The 12,788-nt window shown below is 41.8% G+C and overlaps 1 protein-coding gene across 1 annotated transcript in view; it reads right to left on the bottom strand.

Moving 5' to 3' along the window:
* COBL (cordon-bleu WH2 repeat protein) overlaps nucleotides 1–12,788 on the bottom strand; it is a 316,809-nt gene that overhangs the window by 79,903 nt on the left and 224,118 nt on the right. The window lies entirely within an intron of this gene.

The raw sequence follows: 12,788 nt of genomic DNA on the forward strand, positions 1-12,788 counted from the left end.
ACAACATGGCATCTGGCCTCCCTCAGTATGACAGAGTAAGAGATGGTGCCCAGCAAGGAAGTCATGATCTTTGTGATCTAATCTTGGAAGTTTCAAGAGACATCCTACAATATTTGATGTATTATACTCATTAGGCATGAGTTAGGAAATCCAATCCACCTTCAAGGGAGGGGTGGAAGAGAGTACATGGGGAGGCAAAGACAGAAGGTGGGGATCACCTTAGAGGCTGCCCACCACACAAGTGAAGGCACCCTAATACGTAGACCAGACTAGAAAACAACTAATGAAGTAAAAGATCAAGTTGGGATGCTGAACACTACTCAGCTCTTCACATCTTTCTCAGGTCAAACTGTAGTTGTCTTTGATGCAATGCTGGCTCTTAGGAGAGTATCCTAAGACCAACAGTGCTGACACCAGGCACCCTTTGGCCTAGAAAATAATTGATGGAGCTAATTAATATAATATACACTATTATAATCATGTACTTGAAATACACATAGTAAGTCATATTCTGGTTTATTACTTTACTAAATATACGTTATGTCGCAGGTACTGGGGAGTCCTAGTTTGGCACTGTAGGATAGGTAGTGGACTGCTAACCACAGGTTGGTGGTTCAAACATACCAGCCACTCCTCGAAACCCTATACTGGGTTGCTATGAGTTGGAACCATCTAGATGGTACTTGAAATATCAGTGGCAAATAGAGATGTACTGTGAAATCTTTTTCAGGCCCCTATTGGTGAATCACAGCACAGACACTTAGGATTTTGAAGTAAAGCTCTGCCATTCTTTGCAGAGAGCTATTTTCCTTTTGAGAAACAGGTCTTGTCTTGTTACTGGACCTTAGTAGAGACTGAACGCCTAGCCATAGGCCATCAAATCACCACGTGACCAGAGTTACCCACTATGAACTGGATGTTGTGTGACCCACAGTGTCATAATGATGGATGCACAGAACAGTCCATCATTAAATGGAAATGGTAGATACCAGATCGGGATCAAGCAGGACCTGAAGACATAAGTAAGTTGCATGAGGAAGTGGCCCAAATGCCCATGGTCTCCAATCCCATCCCAGTCTACACCTACGGCCTCCCTATCAGTTGACTGAAGAAGAGAAAACTCATGCTTGGTCTACAGGTGGTATTCCATACTCTGAAGGCACCACTTAAGAGTGGGCAGCAGCAGCGCTACAGTCCTCTTCTGGGATGACCTTGAAGGACAGAGGTGAAGAGAAATCCTCCCCACGGGCAGAAGTGCAAGCTGTGTACCTGACCGCTCACTGTGCTTAGAAGGCGAAATGGCAGATGTGCGAGTGAATACTGATTCATGGGCTGGGGCCAGTGGTTTGGGTGGATGTCAAAGACTGGGAAGGATCATGATTGGGAAATTGGTGACAAGGAGGGGTGTGGAAAGAGGTGTGTGGACAGACCTCTCTGAATGGGCTAAAAAAATGAAGTTATTTGTGTCTCATATGAATATGCACCAAAAGGTTACCAAAGGTGAGGAGGATTTTAACAATCAAGTAGACAGAGTGGCATGTTCTGTAGACACAAACCACGTTATTTTTCCGGGCACCCTAACTCTTCTGGAACTTCTTATAGAAAATAGTACATTCATGCAAAGAGTTCAGAATTTCCAGATACATGTGGCCTTGATTTGTATTTTTCCTTCATTCCTGGTAAATGCAGTTGTAACGACCAAGTGCCAAGTACCAGTAATATTAAAAGCATTAAAATGGGTACTAAGGAGTTTGTTCTTAGGCTAAGGGATTTCTCAGGTAGGCTGGTGGAAGGTAAAGGAAGAGACTTGCAAAACTCCACTGGGATTAAAGGAGTAAAAGGCCCAAGGCGAAAGAAATCAAAGTAAAGGTAGGCTCGGCACAAGGCTGACTTCATATTTTCTTACCATCTTCTTACAGCTACTTCTAAATCCTTTATCTACTACCTTTTGAAATTCTTTTTAACTTTTGAATAATTGGCAGTGCTTACTAGTTTTTAGGAGTCCTGGTGTTGTGCTGTGGGTTAATGCGCTGGACTGCAAGGTCACTGGTTCAAACTCATCAGCTGCTCCTTGGAAACCCTATACAGGATTGATAAGAGTCAAAACAGACTCAATGGTACTTAACAACAACGAGTTTTCAGGAATGTAGACACTTTCTACTTGGAGTCAGTTCGAGTCATAGTGATCCTATATAGTGATTATATATATATATGTTGTTGTTGTTGTTAAGTGCCTTCGAGTCGGTTCCGACCCATAGCGACCCTGTACAGGGTTTCCGAGGGTGTAAATCCTTACGGGAGTAGAAAGCCTCATCTTTCTCCCGAGGAGCAGCTGGTAGTTTCGAACCACTGACCTTAAGGTTCGCAGCCCGATTCGTAACTATATATATATATATATCAATCAGGTGCCTCTGATAGGTTTAAAATACCAACACTGTGGTTAGCTTTCAGCTAGTAGTCCAGTGCTTATCCTACAGTGCCACACCAGGACACTACCTGTTATACAAATCATAATGAATATGTGAAAGCCAAAGATGTCAGATGGGAATTTCTGGCATGGTGACAGAAAAGTGGAGGGTGATGGAAGGAGCTCAAGAGATACCATGTTGTGAATTCCAGTGCTACCACTTCCTCGTGCTAAGACCTCAGGCCAGTTACACGACTTTTCTAGAATCAGTTTCTCCATGACTGAAGCAGCTACCATACAGAGTTGTGGAGTGGACTCGGTGAGGTAGGTCTCTTGTGTAAGGGGCCTGGTGGACCAGCCAGCCCTTCACCAGTACTCAATGAGCCTTTCCAACAGGCATGTAAAGAACACAGGTTAAAATTCAACTCAGGAGGAGATATGCAAAACCTTGGAGCTGCTAGATAAATGTCTCTAGTGACTTCCACACAACTAAAAATAGCCAGAAATCTAGCTGGGAGTGTAGGTGAGAAGCACAGGACACAGGGACACAAATCACCATCCGGCATTTTAAATACCAACAATCTACAGCTCTATTGAGTCAGAGAAAAGTCATCCCTGGATGACAGCATTATGGGGGAAAAATAAAGAGAAAGAAAGGACTGGTTTTTCTAATCTTTTTCTTAAAGATGGAAATCAAAGGACGTAGTCGGCTTTCTGCCTTGCTGAGGAATCATCTCAGTCTTCAGTGTTGTAAACAATGGCAGCCTGTTCTACTAATAAGGTCAAATAAAAACTCTAAATTGGATGCATCATTTCTAGTAGCTGAGTCCTGGAAGTGGCTCTGTGGCTTAATGCTCTGGACTTCAAAGTCAGTTTGAACCTCACGGTCGGTGGTTCAAGCTCACCAGTTGCTTCTCAGAAAACCGGTACATGGCCACTATGGGTTGGAACTGACTCAATGGCACTTAACAACATTTCTAGCAGCACAGAGCAAGCTAAAGATGTATTTGTTGAGCTCCTGGTAACAGCCAGGTCCTGGGCTAGTCCTGAGGATACTGAAATGAAATCAATCCACCCCCATTTAATATCTCCTGGGGCTTTCTTCTACCTACACCTCCCATTCTTCTTCACTTTGTTATGATATCTCTGTGGTGTGTTGGTGGGGAGGAAGATGAGGAGAGGAGAGTTATTATGACCTATGGGGAAAGGTTGTTGTTGTTAAGTGCCTTTCTGTTGGTTCTGACTCATAGTGATCCTGTATGGGGTTCCCAAGGAGCTACTGGTGGGTTTGAGCTGCCAATCTTGTGGTTAACAGTCCAGTGCTTATGCTACAGTGCCACATCAGGACTCTGTGGGGGAAAGATAGTTCCAGTTAAACACACTTAGGAGCCAATCTGGGGCATAGTCAGGGAAATGAAGCCATGATGCAAGAAGAAAGAAAATCTCATTCTTGGTTTGTTGTTTCCTTCCCTTCTCCCCTCAGACATCTTTTTGAAAATCTATGAAGGGTGGGGGGATGTCTTTTCATAGCACTGTAAAGACCCATTGGGGTCTTTGGGTGTTACAAGCAGGGCTAACATGCTCAGCTGCTAACTGAAATGTTGGAGGTTTGAGTCCAGCCCGATATCCAGAAGCACCTTGGAAAAAAGGAATGGCAATCTATTCCTAAATTTACACATTAGCCACTGGAAGCCCCATGGAGCATAGTTCTACTCTGACACACACAGGGACTTCATGAATGGGAATCAATTCCATGGCAACTTGTTGACTGACTGGTTATAAAGGTCCAGTAGGGAGATTCAAGTCTTAAGTTGGACCTTTGCAGATCACCCTCCCATGTTCTATCTGCCATGGCCAAAGCTGATGTCATCAACTGAATAGCATTCCCCAAACACTGCTATGGAAGCCACAGGGGCCAAAGAAGAAGCAAGTGTTATGCCTGAGTCCACTGCTGCTGTCACTGTGTCATTTCACCTTCTTGGATATCTTCCTCATTTTCACTGACCTTACCAAGCATGATGTCCTGCTCCAAGGACTGGCCCTTCCTTATAACCTGTCCAAAGTATGAGAGATGAAGTCTCATCATCCTGGCTTCTAAGAAGCATTCTGGCTGTACTTCTTCCAACACAGATTTGTTTGTTCCATGGTACTTTTAATATTCTTCTCCAACTTTTAATATTCTTCTCTAACACTATAATTCAATGCATCAATTCTTTTTCTATGGTCTTCCTTATTTATATGCCATTATTTCACACCATGAGTTCTAGTGTGGTGTTGTGGGATAATGCACCAGACTGCAAAGTCATTTGAACTGCAAGGTCGGCAGTTCAAGCTCATCAGCTGGTCCTCGGAAACCCTATATAGGGTCACTATGGGTAGGAATCGACTTGGCGGCATTTAACAACAACATTTCACATGTATATGAGGTGACTGCAAATACGGTGACTTGGATGAGGACATACACCTAAATATTCTGGTGTGGCGCTGTAGGATCAGCTCTGGTCTGGGAACCACAAGATCAGCAATTCAAATACATCAGGTGCTCCTTGGAGACCCTATATATAGTTGCTATGAGGTGGAACCAATTCAATGGCACTTAACAACAACAATGTATCCTATGTAGGCAGACTCCCAACAAAGTCACTGACCAGGTAGACAAGTGGGTTATGCCCAGCCTTACCACTGTCATTTAACTACTCTTCCCTCCCTTCTACCCAGTGAGGAGACTGTGGGCAAGGGGCAGGCAGCACCCATGTGGCTACAGAGTATGAAGCTGTACGATCTACTCTCTTTGCATCTAGGAGAGTTCTGGAGTCATCTAAGCTGCACTTGTCTTCTACCTTGTGGATACATCTATCCTCAATTTTTTTAAATACTCATAAAACTCATTTGCATTTGGAAGCATAAACAACTTTAAGAATATCAAACATATTTAAGGAGAAATATTTGTGAAGAAAGATAAAATGAATCAGGATGATCTTTCCTAGAGAAGCTGATAAGTAATCCAACAATTATCTTATTTTACACAAAAGCCAGCAGGCAACTTGTCAACTTGCCTTCATATCTAAGGAAGATACAAGGAGATAAAGAATGGTGGACAAGCTTGAACAAAAATAAACCAAGAAAACAACAGTATTTTTGTTTTTAACTTTAGCCACTAAATTTGTGGTGATTTGTTATATGGCAATACTACACTAATACAGAGAGTCTCCGAATTACAACAGGGCTCCATTTCGAAGAATCTGTAGTGAGTTGGTTCTGATGTAAGCTGAAACCTCATTAAAATAAAACAAGTTTTCATTAGTACTGCATGTTATTATCAAGATCTTTATGTCTTATCTTTGTCCTTGGGAGGTGAAAACATTAGATATATTTTAGCATTAGATATATTTTAGCATTGTCTAAGGAGCTCTGGTAGCGTAGTGGTTACGAATCGGGCTGCGAACCTTAGGGTCAGCGGTTCGAAACTACCAGCCGCTCCGCGGGAGAAAGATGAGGCTTTCTACTCCCGTAAAGATTTACACCCTTGGAAACCCTGTACAGGGTCGCTATGGGTCGGACCCGACTCGATGGCACTTAACAACAACAACAACAATGGCAAATAGTAAGAATTTAAAAAAAAAAAAAAAAGCCAGATAATCTTAGATATGGTTGTGTGGTTTCTTGTACCTTGAGTTTATCATAAATTGGGGACTACCTGTACATCAGTTTTCCACAGAACAAATCCATAAGGGAAACCCATTCAGAATATAACCTGAATTTCTATGTTTTCTGCTGAGTGACTGAAGAAATATTTAACAGCAATGTTCTCTCTCAGATTGGTTTAAATGGTGCTTGCACAGCATTAACACTTTCCCCTGCAAATCAATATCATTCTACAAGATTTTAAATACCTACTGGTAGCATAGTGGTTACGAATCGGGCTGCGAGCCGCAAGGTCAGCAGTTCGAAACTACCAGCATTTCCGTAGGAGAAAGATGAGGCGGTCTGCTCCCGTAAAGATTTACAGCCTCGGAAACCCTGTACAGGGTCGCTATGAGTCGGAACGGACTCCACGGCACATAACAACAACAACAACATATGCTATATGGAGTCATGGAGTCCTGGTGTGGTGCTGTGGGTTAATGCTCTGGACTGAAAGGTTGGTTTGAACCACAAGGTTGGCAGTTCAAGCTCACCGGCCGCTTCTTGGAAACCCTAGAGGGTCACTATGAGATGAAACCAATTTGACAGCACTTAACAACAACAACAACAACAATATACGGGGATATAATAATTAACTCAACTACTTCCCTACCATTGGGAATTTAGTAGATTCTCAATTGTTCATGATTACAAATAGCACTGTTAAAGATGCATTTTTTTATAGTCTTTTCTGATAAATTCTTGTTTTTCATTTAAAAACCTTTTATACTTGTGATTTGGGAGACAGTTTACAGAGAAAATCAGTTTTCCACTCAACAATTCACATGCATTTGTTTTGTGACATCGACTGCAACCTCATGCTGTAACAGTACTCTTCCACTTCCTCCCTGGGTTTGCTGTCTCTATTTGTTCTTCTTTCCTACCCCTTTCTCCTTTCTGAGCATTGTCATTGTTGTTGTAAGTGCCGTTGAGTCAGTTCTGACCCATAGCAACCCTGTATAGGGTTTCCAAGGAGTAGCTGGTGAGCTTGTGGTTGCAAACTGAGTATTATCCCAGGGCAAATGCTGCTGTTTTTGATCCTGGTTTACTGGCCTAATGAGTGCACTCCTTCCTGGTGTCATTACTCACATATAGTCCTGCTATCATTTGGCTGAAAGTGGAGCAATGAGGGTAAGTTCCCTTCCAGGTCTGAAGGGTAGTTAGGGGCCATAGTCTTGGGGGCTCTACCTATCTCTGTCAGATCAGTAAGCATGGGCTTTTTCATTATTTTTAGTCTTGTTTCACATTTGTCTCCTACTCTATCAAGGAACTCTTAGTAATGCTGGCTGGGCACCATCCAGTTCTTCTGGTATCAGGAATTGTGGAAGTTGATCCACTAGTCCTTTGGATTGATTATTTCCACACATCTTTGATTTTTTTCACTCTTTTTTGCTCTGGACTAGAGACCAATCATCGCACCTTCAATGGCTATCCACAAGCCTTTAGGATTCTAGTTGCTACTCATCAAGGTAGGATATAGAACATTGTCTTTGTGGACTGTGTTAAGCCAATTGACCTCAGTATCCCCTGAGATTAAGATCCTGAGACTCAGGTCAAGTGACTTATTCCCTTCAAGGTGTGTGGTTATGGCTAAGAAGTTTTTATAACTTTGTCCCATATATACTTTACTCTATTTATGGATATATTTATAGTACATATAAATACAAATGTAGAAATATCCTCTGTCAAACCTATATACAAAGGGATTTCAAACAAAAAGTTTGTAGAAAAATGGAATGAAAAGATCATGGAATTCCTATATCTGACTCTGTATTCACCTGTAGGCTATTGGTATGACTATTATTGAAGGACTGGGTATGCAATAGTGGTAGGGAAAGAGAGGGTTAAAAGTTTTGGAGAAGGGCCTCATGCTTGGTAAACTGGGAAGTCAGTGAAGGAGAAGAAGACCGCCAACAAGATGGATCGGAACAGGAGCAGTAGCAATGGGCTCAAACTTAGCAATGATTATGAGGTTGGTGCAGAACTGGGCAACGTCTCATTCTGTTGTGCATAAGGTCGCTCTGAGTTGATACTGCCTCTAGGGCACCTAGCAACAACCAAATGTCAGCTGTATGCAGTCCAGTATTCTCCTGGTTGTATAATAAAGTATCCACACACAGTTGAGACACACTGGAGGAAGAACACAACAGGTTAGATGTGCAGAATGGTGCCATCTTAATATGTTCAGTTCAATCTTTCAAACCAGTGCACTTCAGGAGGCTGGGATGATAGTTAAAATCTTTACAGGAGAAGAAAGCCTCATCTTTCGCCCGTGGAAAAGCTAGTAGTTTCGAACTGCTGACTGTGAGATTAGCAGCCCGACTCGTAACCACGACACTACCAGAGATTTATAGTCCTTATTAAAGTCCAAAAGATATCTTGGGAAACAAGAAACTCCTGATCTCCGACAGGCCACCATGATGAATAGAAGCAAAATATGGTTTTAATTCTGCTATTGCTACATTCATATCAAACTATCCTCCCTTTTTGGACTTTAGTTTCCCTTTCAACAGAGTTGAAGTACTAATGCTTGGCCAATGGTCACATGGTTTTAAGATCTTAATTCATAAGTCTTTCAAAGTACTGAATTGTCCTGGCGTGACACTGTAGGATAAGTACTCAACCATAAAGCTGGTTTGAACTGCAAGGTTGGCGGTTCAAACTCACCAGCTGCTCCTTAGAAACCCTATAAAGGATTGCTATGAGTTGGAACTGACTCGATGTCACTTAATAACAACAACAACAACAACGTGTTCAAAACTTGCCCCTTGAGAGTATCAACAAAAGAACTTAGCTCTCATACTGGCTGGTTGTTGTTGTCTACAGATGTTATGCAGTGACTTCTAACTTGAGAAATATTAGTCCCTAGCTGAGTGTCTTCATGCACAGGTAAAACTTTAGCTGGAATCTAACTATAGGTATGAATGACTAGTGGTTAAAAAACATTCTTGAGAGGATCTGCATGGTATTCAAAGTGCAGTCCATGCTAAATTGGACACACTGTGTTGAGCACGCATTCAGAAAGAAAAGCTGGAAAGGAAAGGCACATACATCCAAAGGCAGGAAGGGGAAACTGACACCAACAATGATGACAGAGGCAGAGGATCTACACACAGGTGGGAGGAAAAGGGGAGACACGTACTTTTAGGTCTCAGGTCTGAGGCCTCAGGACCAACGCCTTCCTTGGGTAAGCCAAGAGGCTCCGTCACATCTGAGTCAGGAGGAGGGTAAGGCGGGGGCGGGGGGAGCACTAACTGGGGTGGGCCCCGCATAGCGCCTCCTCGGGGAGGCTTTTGTGGCACCTGCCGTCCAACACCTACGTGGAATCAACGGTTGTTACTTCAGTGGGTTAGACTGGAAGACATCTGACTTTCAACAGTCACTGCCCTCACCTATAGACTCCAAAGACAAGCACACTCACGCAATGACATTTCACACATGACTGTCCTCTGAGGCCGGTGAAGTAGTATCTACCCTCTGTGGTAGTTTGCTTTTGGCAAGCACAACTATTTACATGCTGGACTTTAACACTACTTTTAAAATCCCCCTAAACAGCTTTATCAAGTTAAAGACTTCTTTCATTCACTTCAGTCTTTTCAAAGTTACAAACTAATTTTTTTACCTTACTCTTGTTGCTTTTCTATGTCCACCGATCTATTAAGATCCGAATGCACTGGTATGGCACTATAGGATAAGCACTGGACCTTGAGGTTGGTTTGAACCTCAAGATCGGTGGTTCAGATTCACCAGCTGCTCCTTGGAAACCCTATACAGGGTTGTTATGAGTCGGAACCGACTCAACAGCACTCAACAACAACCACCACCATTAATTTTAGCTTATCTTTTAAACACAATTATATACTCAACCTCTCTCATTGCTTCAAGTAAGAGTTTAAAAACTTTGTTTTGAAAAAGTTCTTCAGGTCAGAGACAAAGTTAGGGAGAAGTGTGTCCTACCCCACTCTTGCCTGTGTGGTACTATGAGCTGCCTTATCTTTCATTTCTCCATACAACAGGGAGCCATCTACACTTTGACACGAAAATGTTGCTCTTTGGCAACATTTCAACATTAGTTTTGAAAAATCAATGACTTAACAAGTAATCTAGATATAACTATTCTAAACTCAAAATACTTTTTTTTAAAAGACATGCATTAATTCAAAAGAAAAACACAATATTTGATCTTTGAACAATTCAAAAATTGGGGGAATGGACCCCTTATCCGAGAGGAGCCCACCTCTGGAGAATTTATAGAAACTTAAATAGGGTTCCATCACAGTGAAGTACTAATGGCTACTGAGTGATAATTTTAAAAGTAACTTCTCAGAAGACTTTTTGCCCTCCACCCATCTACAGTCCTGATTTTCAGAAATTCATATTTTAGAAGTTTTCTTAAATGTGTATTTAAGAAAAGACTTCTTGAAATAAAAGTAAAATACCTATTTTAAAGGCAAATTTGATTCTACAGTACAGGGATAGATCACTAAACATCTATGATCCATTCTGTGGAAGGACGCTTTGGACATGGTACGAACACCGTATTCAGCATACTAAAACTTTACAGGAGACTGCTGCCACTTATCCTCGTTGCCGCTTCTGGAGCTACTGGCGGAGGCAGTGGGGAGGCAGCAGAGCATACCTTGTCTTGCCCACTGGCCCACCTGCCTAAGCAGTAGGAGCAGCTGACCTCTGCCTCCAGCCTGTATCCCACCTGTGGTCCAGTGCTGCATGAGTCTGGGTTGGAGGTCTTTAAAACCACTGTTGTTGTTGTGTGCCACTGAGTCATTTTCAACGCAGAATGACCCTGTATAGGGCATCAGAGAGTGGGTGGTGGGTTTAAACTGCCGACCTTGTGGTTCCAACTCTGGGTAGCGGTTGTGTATAAGGTTCCCAGGGGTGTAAATCTTTGTGGGAGCAGAAAGCCTCATTTTTCTTCTGAGGAGCCACTGGTGGTCTCAAACTGCCAATCTTGTGGTTCACAGTCCAGTGCTTATTCTACAGAGCTACTGCACTCCCCTTAAAACCACTGTCGTTGTTAAGTGCTGTCAGGTCAGTTCCGACTTATAGCGACCTTGTATATGGTTTCTAAGGTTTTAAATACTTGCAGGAGCTGAAAGTCTCATCCTTTTCTCAAGGAGTGGTTGGCACTCCTTGTGTCCACAGTGGCTTGAACTGTGGACCTTGTGGTTCACAGTCCAGTACTTATCTTATGGAGCCACGGATCTGCCCTTAAAACCATTAATGGGAAATAATAAAAGGAGAGCTGTTTTCCCATTTGAAAACAAAACAAAAACAAAACCACTACCAAAAACCCTCATGGAAACACAGTGTGCATGCAGTTGGACTTCTAGACAAATGTTAAATAATATATCGGGTGCTTATTTCTGAAATAATAAAGTTCTAGCCAGATGGTGGAAAAAAACCCATTCGCTGACTTTTAAGATAATAAATGATATACAGTGTCATAAGTTCTGGGTACTATTATTTATTTTAAAATCACTTTCTTCAAGTCCTAAAGTTTAGAATCTTCTAGTAAGTTATTAATTCTATGCTCCAAGCCCTTCATCATATAATTAACAAAAATATTAAGAAACCCCAGTTCTTCATCAAGAAACATATTCATTTATGTCTTCACTTGGTGACACTTCTCTAGACATAGAAAAATAGTAATTTTCCTAAATCTACATAGCAGTTTCTCCTTCAAAGTTGTATCTCCAAAGTGCACATAAGTGATAATCAACTTGGCTGAGTGCTGTTTGTTGGGTATAAGTAAATATCACACCTGAAAAGCATCCCCCCAGAGTAAGACTGATTTCCACATGATCATTTGAAGAACTTGAAGATCACTGAAGAACTTGGAGTCTTATTGTTATTTTTATAAAGAAATTTGGGTCAAGAGAAAATCCAGCCAGCTACAATACTATTTTACTACAAGTTCTGAAATAAAATTTTCTCTTCGTATCTATGTGGCTTAAGATGCCCAAGAGTCTTTGTGGATAGGGGCTACTTTTTTTTTCCCCCTTCTTCTTTAATCTAAAACCTAGACTTTGGTTAAAAGTAAGTTCTGCTTGTAGTGCCAGTGACATACTTTTAATTTTTAGGAGGTTTCAGATAGGGAAGGAAGTCTAATTGGCAATGCCTCCAAGACCTTTCTATAATCTTACTAAAAAAATATTTAGAATTATTGTCAGTAAGAAAGGAGCTTCTGGAATCCTCCAACCTCTCAAAATGTACTTTAGCATTAGAAAGAAGGACTGTGGTGAATGCCTACTATCTACACCTCCTCCTTCGAACATGTATTTTAGTGAAGTATCAAAAGAATTAGTCCTACAATTTACCACTAAAAAGAGAAAAATCTACATCCCTTCTTCTGTATGTCAGCAGGGATTCAGTCATTCACAAGTTGGACCAGGAGACCCTTCCCCAGGTTGAAATGAGCTGTTCTGACTTGGAGGTGTGGCAAGTCCACCATAGCAATATTGTCAGTTCAAGTGTACTTCCCAGAATTTTAACAAGAAATCTGAAAGCTTTACTCTTTCTGGGGGAAAAAAAGTAGGAGAAGAGTTGGGAAAGAAGAATGGGGGTCTCATTATAAAATAAGAGAATAGTGTGTTTCTTTAAAGGAGCTCTGGTAGCGTAGTGGTTACGAATCGGGCTGCGAACCTTAAGGTCAGCAGTTCGAAACTACCAGCTGTTC

This window comes from Chrysochloris asiatica, unplaced genomic scaffold (genome assembly GCF_000296735.1).
Source record: "Chrysochloris asiatica unplaced genomic scaffold, ChrAsi1.0 scaffold00044, whole genome shotgun sequence".
NCBI lineage: Eukaryota > Metazoa > Chordata > Mammalia > Afrosoricida > Chrysochloridae > Chrysochloris > Chrysochloris asiatica.